We start from the raw sequence: 10,466 nt of genomic DNA, 5'->3' as shown, positions 1-10,466 counted from the left end.
ATCCCCCCTTCCGAACAAAAGCATCGCCTCGATGCTAAAAAAATAGGCGTAGAAGACAACGACGAAGAAGGCAGGCAAAGCGAAAGTACACAAAAAAAAGTAGCCGTCACGCCGGCACAGTCAATGAACGAAGAAGCAATCTCCCAAAGATAAATGAAAAGTAGAAACAAAGAAGGGAATGAGAGAACAAAAAAAAACGAAAACAAAAAAAGTTACGGACGCGCAATGTACGGCTTCATGCGCACAACATGAACTATGTCTGAGCTCGGTTGTCTTTGTGTCCTACTCCGTGTCTGCGATGATGTGTCCGGAACAACTTCGTAGTTTACGTCACTGACGCGGCGGAGCACTTTATACGGACCGAAATACCGGCTTAGCAGTTTTTCACAGAGACCACGACGGCGAACGGGGGTCCACACCCAAACTTGGTCCCCGGGGTTGTAGGACACGTCCCTGTGGCAGATGTTGTAGCGTCGTGCGTCTGCCTGCTGCTGCTGGCCGATATGCAGCCGCGCGAGCTGCCGGGCTTCCTCAGCACGCTCTGCAAATTCCTCGGCGTCAGTTGTCAATAGGTCAGCGTCTTGACACGGCAGCATAGCGTCCAGCATCGTCTGGACTTCGCGACCGTAGAGAAGGCGAAAGGGCGTGAAGCGCGTCGTCTCTTGCACGGCGGTGTTATACGCGAAGGTCACGTAAGGCAAGATCCGATCCCATGTTTTGTGTTGAACGTCTATGTACATTGCGAGCATATCTGTGACCGTCTTATTCAGTCGCTCGGTAAGTCCGTTGGTCTGCGGATGGCACGCGGTCGTCTTGCGATGCCTGGTGTTGCTCAATTCAAAAACCTCGTCCATAAGCTGCGCTGTGAATGCTGTCCCTCTGTCAGTTATTACAGTGGAGGGAGCACCGTGACGCAAGACGATGTGGCGCATGAAGAAGTGCGCTACCTCTGAGGCCGTGGCTCGTGGGATCGCCTGCGTCTCAGCATAGCGTGTTAAATAATCAGTCGCGACGATCACCCATTTGTTGCCGTCGGCAGAAAGGGGAAACGGTCCGAGAATGTCCATGCCGACTTGGTCGAAAGGCGTGTGAGGTGCTTCAATTGGCTGAAGTAAGCCAGCCGGTTTAACGGATGGTGTCTTGCGGCGCTGGCATTCACGACAGCCTTTAACGTACTGTTTGACGCTTGCCGAAAGCCCGGGCCAATAGTACATTTCGCTTACTCTAGCGAGTGTTCGTGAAAAGCCTAAATGACCAGATGTCGGTTCGTCATGGCAAGCGAAGAGGACGTCGTCGCGCATGTCCCTGGAACCACCAGGAGGTAAGCACGGCTGGTCGAACGAGCATTCTTCTTATGAAGCACGTTGTCTCGCAGACAGAAGGACGTCAGCGAGCGGGACACATGGCGTGGTATGGTTGTGTCGCGACCCTCTAAATGATCGATGATCGGTCGAATCTCACCGTCGTCACGCTGCCGTCTGCTCAAGTCCGACGAACAAATGGCGCCCAGGAAGCCGTCATCATCCTCTGTTTCCTGACTGGCAGGATCAATGGGTGCGCGGGACAGCGTGTCAGCGTGTCAGCGTCTTCATGCTTACGGCCAGACTTATAAACGATGGTGATGTCAAATTCCTGTAGCCGCAAGCTCCACCGTGCCAGTCGTCCTGAAGGGTCGCGCATGCTTGCCAACCAACAGAGGGCATGGTGGTCCGTCACTACTTTGAAGGGACGACCATAGAGATAGGGGCGAAACTTGATGATCGCCCACACGACCGCGAGGCACTCCTTCTCCGTAGTCGAATAATTCGCCTCGGCACGGGACAGGGAGCGGCTGGCATACGCTATAAGTCTTTCCACTCCATCTTGAAGCTGGACGAGCACTGCGCCAAGGCCAATGCTACTGGCGTCAGTATGCACCTCAGTATCAGCATCATCGTCAAAATGTGCAAGAACGGGTGCTGACTGAAGACGCTGTCGTAATTCAGCAAAAGCCGCCTGTTGCTCATTATGCCACACAAATGGCGTATCGTCTCTTGTAAGGCGTGTCAGGGGTTCCGCTATCTTCGAAAAGCCTTTAATAAACCGGCGATAGTAGGCGCACAAACCCAGGAAGCGCCGGATGGCCTTCTTATCGGCAGGAGCTGGAAACGCGGCCACAGCGGCAAGCTTGTCTGGATCGGGTCGGACCCCTTTGGCGCTTACTACATGACCGAGGAACTTGAGCTCTTCGTAACCAAAGTGGCACTTTTCGGGCTTAAGTGTGAGGTCTGCCGATCGGATGGCTTCTAGCACACTCCGTAGGCGGTGAAGATGCTGCTCGAACGTTTCAGAGAAGATGACCACATCATCCAGGTACACAAGACAGGCCTGCCACTTCAGTCCAGTAAGGACAGTGTCCATCATTCGCTGGAAAGTAGCCGGGGCTGAACACAAGCCAAAACGAAGCACTCGAAATTCATAGAGCCCATCTGGAGTCACAAAGGCTGTTTTCTCGCGGTCGCGTTCGTCTACCTCGATTTGCCAGTACCCGCTTTTTAAATCAAGAGAAGAAAAGTACTGGGCGCGCCGTAGTCGATCTAACGAGTCGTCGATACGCGGCAGCGGGTACACGTCCTTTTGAGTCACGTTGTTGAGCTTGCGGTAGTCGACACAGAAGCGTAGCGTTCCGTCTTTCTTTTTGACAAGAACGACCGGAGATGACCACGGGCTGTTGGAAGGTTCGATGACGCCATCGTCAAGCATCTCTTGGACTTGCGTACGTATGGCTTGGCGTTCTCTTGCCGACACGCGGTAAGGCTGCTGGTGTATCGGGCGTGCGTCGTCGTACGTGATGATCCTGTGTTTAGTGATGGAAGTCTGGCGTACCTTGGAAGAATGTGCGAAGCAGGTCCTGAATTCAAGCAAGAGCTTGCGCAGTGCTGTCTGACTATCGGTGGACAGTTCAGAATTGATGTCAAGATGGCCCAGAGACGTGTCTGCTGTCTCCACTACTTCTGACGTGAAACAGTTGTTAACGTCTGCTATTGCGTCTGCAAACGCTAACGAAGTGCCGCGGAACAGGTGTCGGTGCTCGTAGCTAAAGTTGGTAACAAGCAATTGCGAATGACCAGCACGAATCTGTATAACACTGCGAGCCACACAAACACCTTGTTTCAGTAGGTGTTCCAAGTTACTTTCGGCCACCGCTTCGCCATCGCGTAAGCCACAGCATGTGACGTCGACGAGGACACTGGCACGTGGAGGAAGCGTTACACTGTCAGCAGACACACGAAGTACGTCGTCGCGCCGTCGGCCGTCTTGCACGTCGATTGCTGGTTCGGCAGAGAAAGTGATACGACGCTCTTGCAGATTGATAATCGCGCCGTACTCCTGCAGGAAGTCAACCCCAAGGATAACGTCGCGGGAGCATTCGCGTAAGACAAGGCAGCTCGCTACGAATGTAGATCCTTGAATCTCAACTCTAGTCGTGCAGGCGCCCAGCGGAGTAACGATGTGGCCGCCAGCCGTCCGAATCTGCGAGTTATGCCAGGGCGTGATCACTTTCTTCAGCTGCGTTGCTATTTTGCCGCTTAGTATCGTGTAGTCTGCGCCGGTGTCCACTAAAGCACTAACGGCATAACCGTCAACAGTAACTGGTATATCGAGCGAAAGCCGGTCGTTTCGTTCAGTTGCAGGTGGGGTCGGGTCGGTATCTTTCCGTAACTGCGTCCGTCGGAGGTCTTCAGCGCTTCGACCGTCAGCGACCTCGCCCCCAAAGATCGCTTCAGTTAGTTTTCCCGGCGGGGACTGGTCGACCGCTCGGGAGAATACCGCTTGGGCGGAGGTGAAAATCGTCTCGGAGACGGCGATCGCGACTGCCGCCGGGCAGGCGGTGGCAAGCGCTGCTGGGACAGGTATTCCTGAATGTCCCGGGGTCGTTGGCCGTATCGGGGTGGCGGCGAGTATGCGGAAAAGCCGCAAATCCCAAGGCGCCGGTATGGGCACTGGCTGTACAAGTGGTCAGCTTCACCGCAGTGGAAGCACAGAGGCCGCGAATCGGGTGTGCGCCAAACATCCGACTTCCGAGGGGGCGGGCGTCTATCGTCGACGTAGTGAACCGCTTGCTCCGTACGATGGGCAAATGGAGCGGCATGAACAACGGGCGGCGGCGTGTACCCAGCGTCGTAGTACGGTATCGGCTGCACCGACTGAACTGACACCGTAGGAGGAGCACGAACGAATAGCGGCGGAGAGGAAGCAGGGCGCTTCAGGGCTTCCGCGTAGGTCGCACGAGGGTATTCAGGAGGTACTGACGCAGCGTTAGCAGGAGGCAAGGTATCACGAAGCGCCTGGTGCACTTCGTCCTTGATAATGCTCGCTATGGAGCTTACCGTAGGTTGCGGTGTTACAGCGGCCTTTTGCAACTCTTCACGCACTACAGAGCGGATGAGTTCTCGCAGTGAGTCGCCGTTGCTTCCTATGGCCGTGAAAACGTCAGCAGCAGACATGCTGTTCGCTTGCCGCTCATACAAGTTCGAGCGATGCAGAAGCATCTTTTCCATGGTTACGGCCGCGGACAAGAACTCCGCGACCGTCTTCGGAGGGCTCCGTATGAGACCAGCGAAGAGTTGCTCCTTGACCCCGCGCATCAGATGACGTAACTTCTTCTCCTCCGTCATTCTTGGATCCGCTCGTCGGAAGAGGCGCGTCATGTCTTCGACGTACGTGGTCACAGTTTCGTTTGGCAACTGGACACGGGCCTGAATCGCTCGTTCCGCTCGTTCGTGGCGATCAGAACTGGTGTAGGTCTCCAGGAGCTGACGACAAAACTCGCGCCACGACGGCAGTTGCCCGTCGCGGTTCTGAAACCACGTACGCGCGCCATCCTCCAGGTAGAAGTAGACGTGTCTGAGTTTTTCCGTGTCGTTCCATTCGTTCACGGAGGCCACGCGCTCGTATTCGACCATCCAGTCTTCGACGTCTTCGAACACTGTGCCATGAAACGTCTTTGGGATCCGTGGGCTCTCAAGTGTGTAACGGTTCGACATCGTGCTTCCCGTACCGGTTGGGGCGGTTTGAAGGGTGGCGCTGGTCATACCGGTCGATGTGGTGGGAACCGTAGCGTCGACGACTTCTGGGGACAGTCCCCTGATCCTGCGGCTGGCCCGATGCACGGGAGTGTCGACAGGCACTGGATTCGTAGCGCGGATCCTTGGAGGGGTCTGCAACATCCGTGAGGACGCTTACCCAGCACCTCCACCAGTTTGTCACGAGCCTCTAGAAGTGGACTTGAAGGTTTAATAACCCGTAGAGCAGCTGGCTCTCGGAAGACGCGACCGTCGGGGCTGGCTCGAGCAGAGAAGGGGGCGCGCGGTCTTCTTTCTTCTCTTGGGCTCGACCCACTCTTGCCCTCGACCCACTACCTACAGGTGGCAGTATGTAGTTTATTTAAATAAGATGGAATATAAAAAGTGCGAGTTCCTTGGCCATAATTTTTTAAAATATGGCGAACAACCTAGTGCTCTATCCTTAGGGGACGTGTTTTGCCATTATGAATTTTAAAAGCCGTAGAAACGCTTGTCGCGTTCTGATAAAAGCAGTAGAAATGTTGTTTCTTGCAACGACATCGAGAATATATGGTCACGTTACAGTCCAGAGGACATGCCGAAATTGCCTTCCGGCCTCCCTCGACCGTTCAGTCTCCACCTGCCGAAGCTTATCGCGACCCCCTAGCTTCGCTGGCAGCGAATACTCCTGCACAGCCGTACTACTCGCCGTGTCGGTCGTCGCGCCCTGTTTGTTTCTACTGTGGTATTCGCGGCCACATTTCTCGCTTCTGCCGTCGGCATCAGCAAGATGAAAGGCGGGGCTATGCCACCTTTGAGCGAGACAGCGCACCTAGGTTTGACTCTTACGTTCCCGGGCGCCACCCAGGTGAGAGGCGAGGATACGACACCTTTGAGCGAGACAGGACACCAGGGTTCGATTCGTACGTTCCCGGACCGTACACAACCTCTTCTGGTCGCTCTCCTTCACCTTCCCAGGACATGGCTCGAGCATCTCGCTCACCCCGGCGTCGCTCCCCTACACAAACTTCTGACTTTAAGCGCGTCCTTTTTGTGGTCGGACGACTGTTAAGCCGCCTTCCAGACCCTCAAACGACTTCTCACGACAGGGCCCGTGCTCCGTCATTTCGATGCAACCGCCCCTACTATTCTACACACTGATACCAGTGGGCATGGAATTGGCGCTGTTCTGCTGCAGCGGAATCAGAAGTGTGAAGAGCAAGTCGTGGTTTATGCAAGTCGTACGCTTTCTCCTGCTGAGCGCAACTACACAATTACCGAACAGGAATGCCTCGACATCGTATGGTCAATACAAAAATTTCGACCCTATCTCTACGGCCGTCATTTCACAGTTGTGACCGACCATCATGCTCTCTGTTGGTTGTCATCCCTGAAAAACTTGTCTGGACGCCTCGGCCGTTTGGTACTGCGCTTGCAGGAATATGACTTCACTGTCACGTATAGGTCGGGCAAGCAACATCAAGATCCCGACGCTTTGTCGCGCTGCCCGCTGTCTCCAAATGCCCATGCTTTGGCCTGCACGGCACCATCTAGCCACACGTCTCAGCACACGCCCAGTAGCACGGGAAAGTCGGTTGCCTCAGTTTACTTTCTTCCGTCTACTGACCTGGTCTCACTCCAACGTACTCACTCATACTGCCGTACGCTGATCGACCGACTTACTGGCTTGGCACGACCTCCCAACTGTCGCTTAAGACGACAATTTTCACCTTTTAAGCTTCAAGGTGGAGCGTTATTTCGATCAATCTACCATCATTCCGGTAACCGATGGGTACCAGTGATACCTCGCTCACTTCGACTCCAAGTATTAGAAGCATTTCACGACGACGCGACGGCTGGCCACTTGGGCTTTCATAAGACCTACGACCGCATCAAAACGCTATGTTTCTGGCCGGGCCTTTCCACCTCTGTCGCCAAATACGTTGGCTCCTGCGCGTCATGCAAACACAGAAAACGCTCGACATCCCTTCCAGCCGGTCCTCTGCAGCCTCTACCATGTCCGTCCGCCCCCTTCGAAATTGTGGGCATAGACTTATACGCACCCCTCCCACTCACGCCCGCTGGTCACCGCTGGATCGTTACCGCAGTTAATCATCTAACGCGGTACGCTGAGACAGCTGCTCTTCGCTCTGGTACTGCCTCCGAAGTCGCCGCGTTTTTTGTGCACGCTATCGTTTTGCACCACGGCGCACCTCGTGTCCTCCTGAGTAACCGTGGAAAGACGTTTCTTTCGCATGTGCTTCGTGAAGTCCTTCAGGCCTCTGACACCCCCCATAAGACCACATCAGCGTACCATCCGCAAACAAATGGTCTTAGAGAGCGCTTTCACCGAACTTTGTCCGACATGATGTCAATGTATGTTCGACCTGATCAAACCAACTGGGACACCATTCTACCTTTCGTGACGTTTGCGTATAATACTGCCGTCCAACGTACAACCAATTACAGTCCCTTCTTCCTTGTGTACGGTCGTGTGCCGTCTTTCGTCTTGGACACTACACTCCTTTCAGCTCCTGCTGTTCCATCCGCGTCTCTTCCTGAAGAATTTGCTGCTTGCATCGCCCGCTGCCGCGAAATTGTCCGCGCCAACACCGCTACCATTCAGGACAAAAGGAAAATTCGCTATGATGCGACACGTCGCATTGCTTCGTTTCGCCCAGGCGAAGAAGTTCTTTTGTGGACACCTGTTCGCGCACCGGGCCTCTGTAAAAAGTTTCTCCACAGATATCTCGGCCCCTACACAGTTTTGCAAAGAACTTCGGCCGTTAACTACCGCGTCACTCCTGTGAGCTCAGCTACTGACCGCCGCCACCGCACTACGGAAATCGTTCACGTAGCTCGCCTGAAACCCTACATTCGCCGTACCTACCGCTTCTAGCTTGCCGTCTTGCTGACCGCTTTCCTGAGGGGGGGGGGGGGAGTTAGTGTGAGCGCATTTTGGGCATATCGTCGTCGTCATCTGTACATACGACTCATCCTCTTGTGTGAGCACTATTTGTGCATATCGTCGTCGTCATTTGTACATACGACTCATCAACATCTTTTGGCGCGTGCGGTGCTTCGTCTCTGACTCGGGCGGCTGCTCGGAAATAAAGGCATTGCATCGGCCGACGTCTCAATATATTGTTACGGGTCGTATTACCAGTAAACGGCTAGCGCTTGTCTAGTCAAGACTGCACAGAGCGCACAGAGCGCACAGGTTCCAGCAGGTTTCAGTCTGACAGAAGAGCCTCTCACCCAGCCCCACTACAACGTCTTTGTCTTTGCCATGGCTCGTGACATTATCCCCGGCCGATGAAGCACCGTCCCGGTGCTTGTTGTGGTCAAAATGGGTTATCACAGTTGTTCTGTTTGAGGCGGGAAACATGTACGATGTCACTTCGTGGGGCGGCAGTCGATGAGGTGGATGCCATGGAAGATATCTCATAGGTGACAGGAGTCACCTGGCACAGCACGCGGTAGGGCCCGACGTACCTCGACATTAACTTTTCACAAAGGCCGACACGACGAGATGGGAGCCAGAGGAGGACGAGAGCACCCGGTGGAAAATCAGTGTCCCGGTGTCGGCGATCGTAAGTGGCCTTCTGTGCGGTCTGCGATGACGAGAGTCGAGCGCGGGCGACTGTGCGCGCGACGAGTGCACGCGTGATGGCATGTTGCGCATAGGAAGTCGTGGACGGGGAGGCTGGATCAGAAGGGAGCAAGGTGTCAAAGGGTAGTAAGGGATGACGTCCAAAGAGAAGATAGAAGGGTGAGTAGCCGGCAGTTTCATGACGCGATGAGTTGTATGCAAATGTGACGAACGGAAGCGCAACGTCCCGATCGTGGTGGTCATCGGAAACGTACATGAAAAGCATGTCGGTCAGTGTACGGTCGTCAACCACACGAGAGAGGAAGCAGCGACCGCGATCTGTCAGCAGGTGACGTGGAGCACCATGTTGGAGGATGACGTCATACAGCAGGAAGTCGGCTGCGTCTGTGGCGCAGCTGGTTGGCAACGCTCTAGTAATTGCATATCGAGTGGTATACTCCGTAGCGACTGCAATCCATTTGTTGACTTTCGTGGAAATTGGAAAGGGACCGAGCAAGTCCCGGCCCATTCGATAAAACGGCTCGGTTGGAACGTCAATTGGCTGAAGCAGACCAGCAGGTTGGGTCGCAGGTTTCTTGCGACGCTGACACAGGTCACAAGATGTTACGTAGCGGCGAACGGACCGATAAAGGCCCTTCCAGAAAAACCGTCGTCTTATGCGATCATAAGTTCTCGAGACGCCTAAGTGCCCGGAAGTGGGGGCGTCATGAAACTGGACGAGGACGTCCCTGCGCAGATGATGCGGGACAACGAGCAGGAGTTCTGCGCCGTCGGGGTGCATGTTGCGGCGGTAAAGAACGTTATCCTGAAGCAAGAACATGTTGAGTGAAGGGTCGATGGTGGCGGATTGCAGACGGTCAATAATAGAGAGCAACGATGGACGTCGGCCACATGGATGAAGGCTGTTATCGCCAAGACACAGGTGTCGGAGTCTGTTTCAGTGGAGTCGGGTGGTTCAACGGGATGGCGGGAGAGGCAGTCGGCGTCGTTGTGTAACTTGCCAGATTTGTACACTACCGAGAACGTGTACTCCTGTAACCGTAATGCCCAACGGCCGAGCCTTCCTGTGGGGTCTTTAAGTGTCGAGAGCCAGCAGAGCGCATGGTGGTCTGTTATGAGGACGAACGGCCGTCCATATAGGTAGGGACGGTCGTTCCGGTATATATATATATATATATATATATATATATATATATATATATATATATAGCAAGTACTATTGAGTTAACTATGATGGAAGCACACAGTTTGCGTCCGACACCTTCACTGAGAGTGCATCTTCGTGGTCGTAAACTTCAGCTTGCGCCGAAGCGGCACACCCCCTACACAACCAGCTGTTATGCTCATGACATTACCCTCTCCCACAAAGCATTGTCTTGAAGCTTCAAATGCGAAAGAGAAAAAAAATACAAAGCACATACGCGGCAGTACTGATTATGTTTGTGAAGAAGAAATTTTCACACAAGCGGGATGATGCCAAATGGTAAGGAGGATGGCTTCGTCAACGTGAATGGTACGGTTTGGCCCGGGAAACATGGACAATGTCCGTGGGCTGCAAACGAGGGGACCGCCAAGTCGTGTCTTCAGGGAGAACTTCGTAGTTGACCTCGCTCAGGCCGAAGTAGCAACCCAGTAGCTTTTCCGACTGGCCGCGTAGGCGAATCGGGGTCCATACCCAAACTTGATCACTGGGTTCGTAGACAACCTCGCCATGACGAGCGTTATACCTCTGGGTGTCTACGCACCGCTTATTCTGGATTCGCTCTCTAGCAAACTTGCGAGCTGCGTCTGCGATTCGGCTAAATTCG

This window comes from Dermacentor silvarum, chromosome 4, assembly GCF_013339745.2.
Source record: "Dermacentor silvarum isolate Dsil-2018 chromosome 4, BIME_Dsil_1.4, whole genome shotgun sequence".
Classification (NCBI taxonomy): domain Eukaryota; kingdom Metazoa; phylum Arthropoda; class Arachnida; order Ixodida; family Ixodidae; genus Dermacentor; species Dermacentor silvarum.
Note: the sequence above shows the minus strand (reverse complement) of the source record.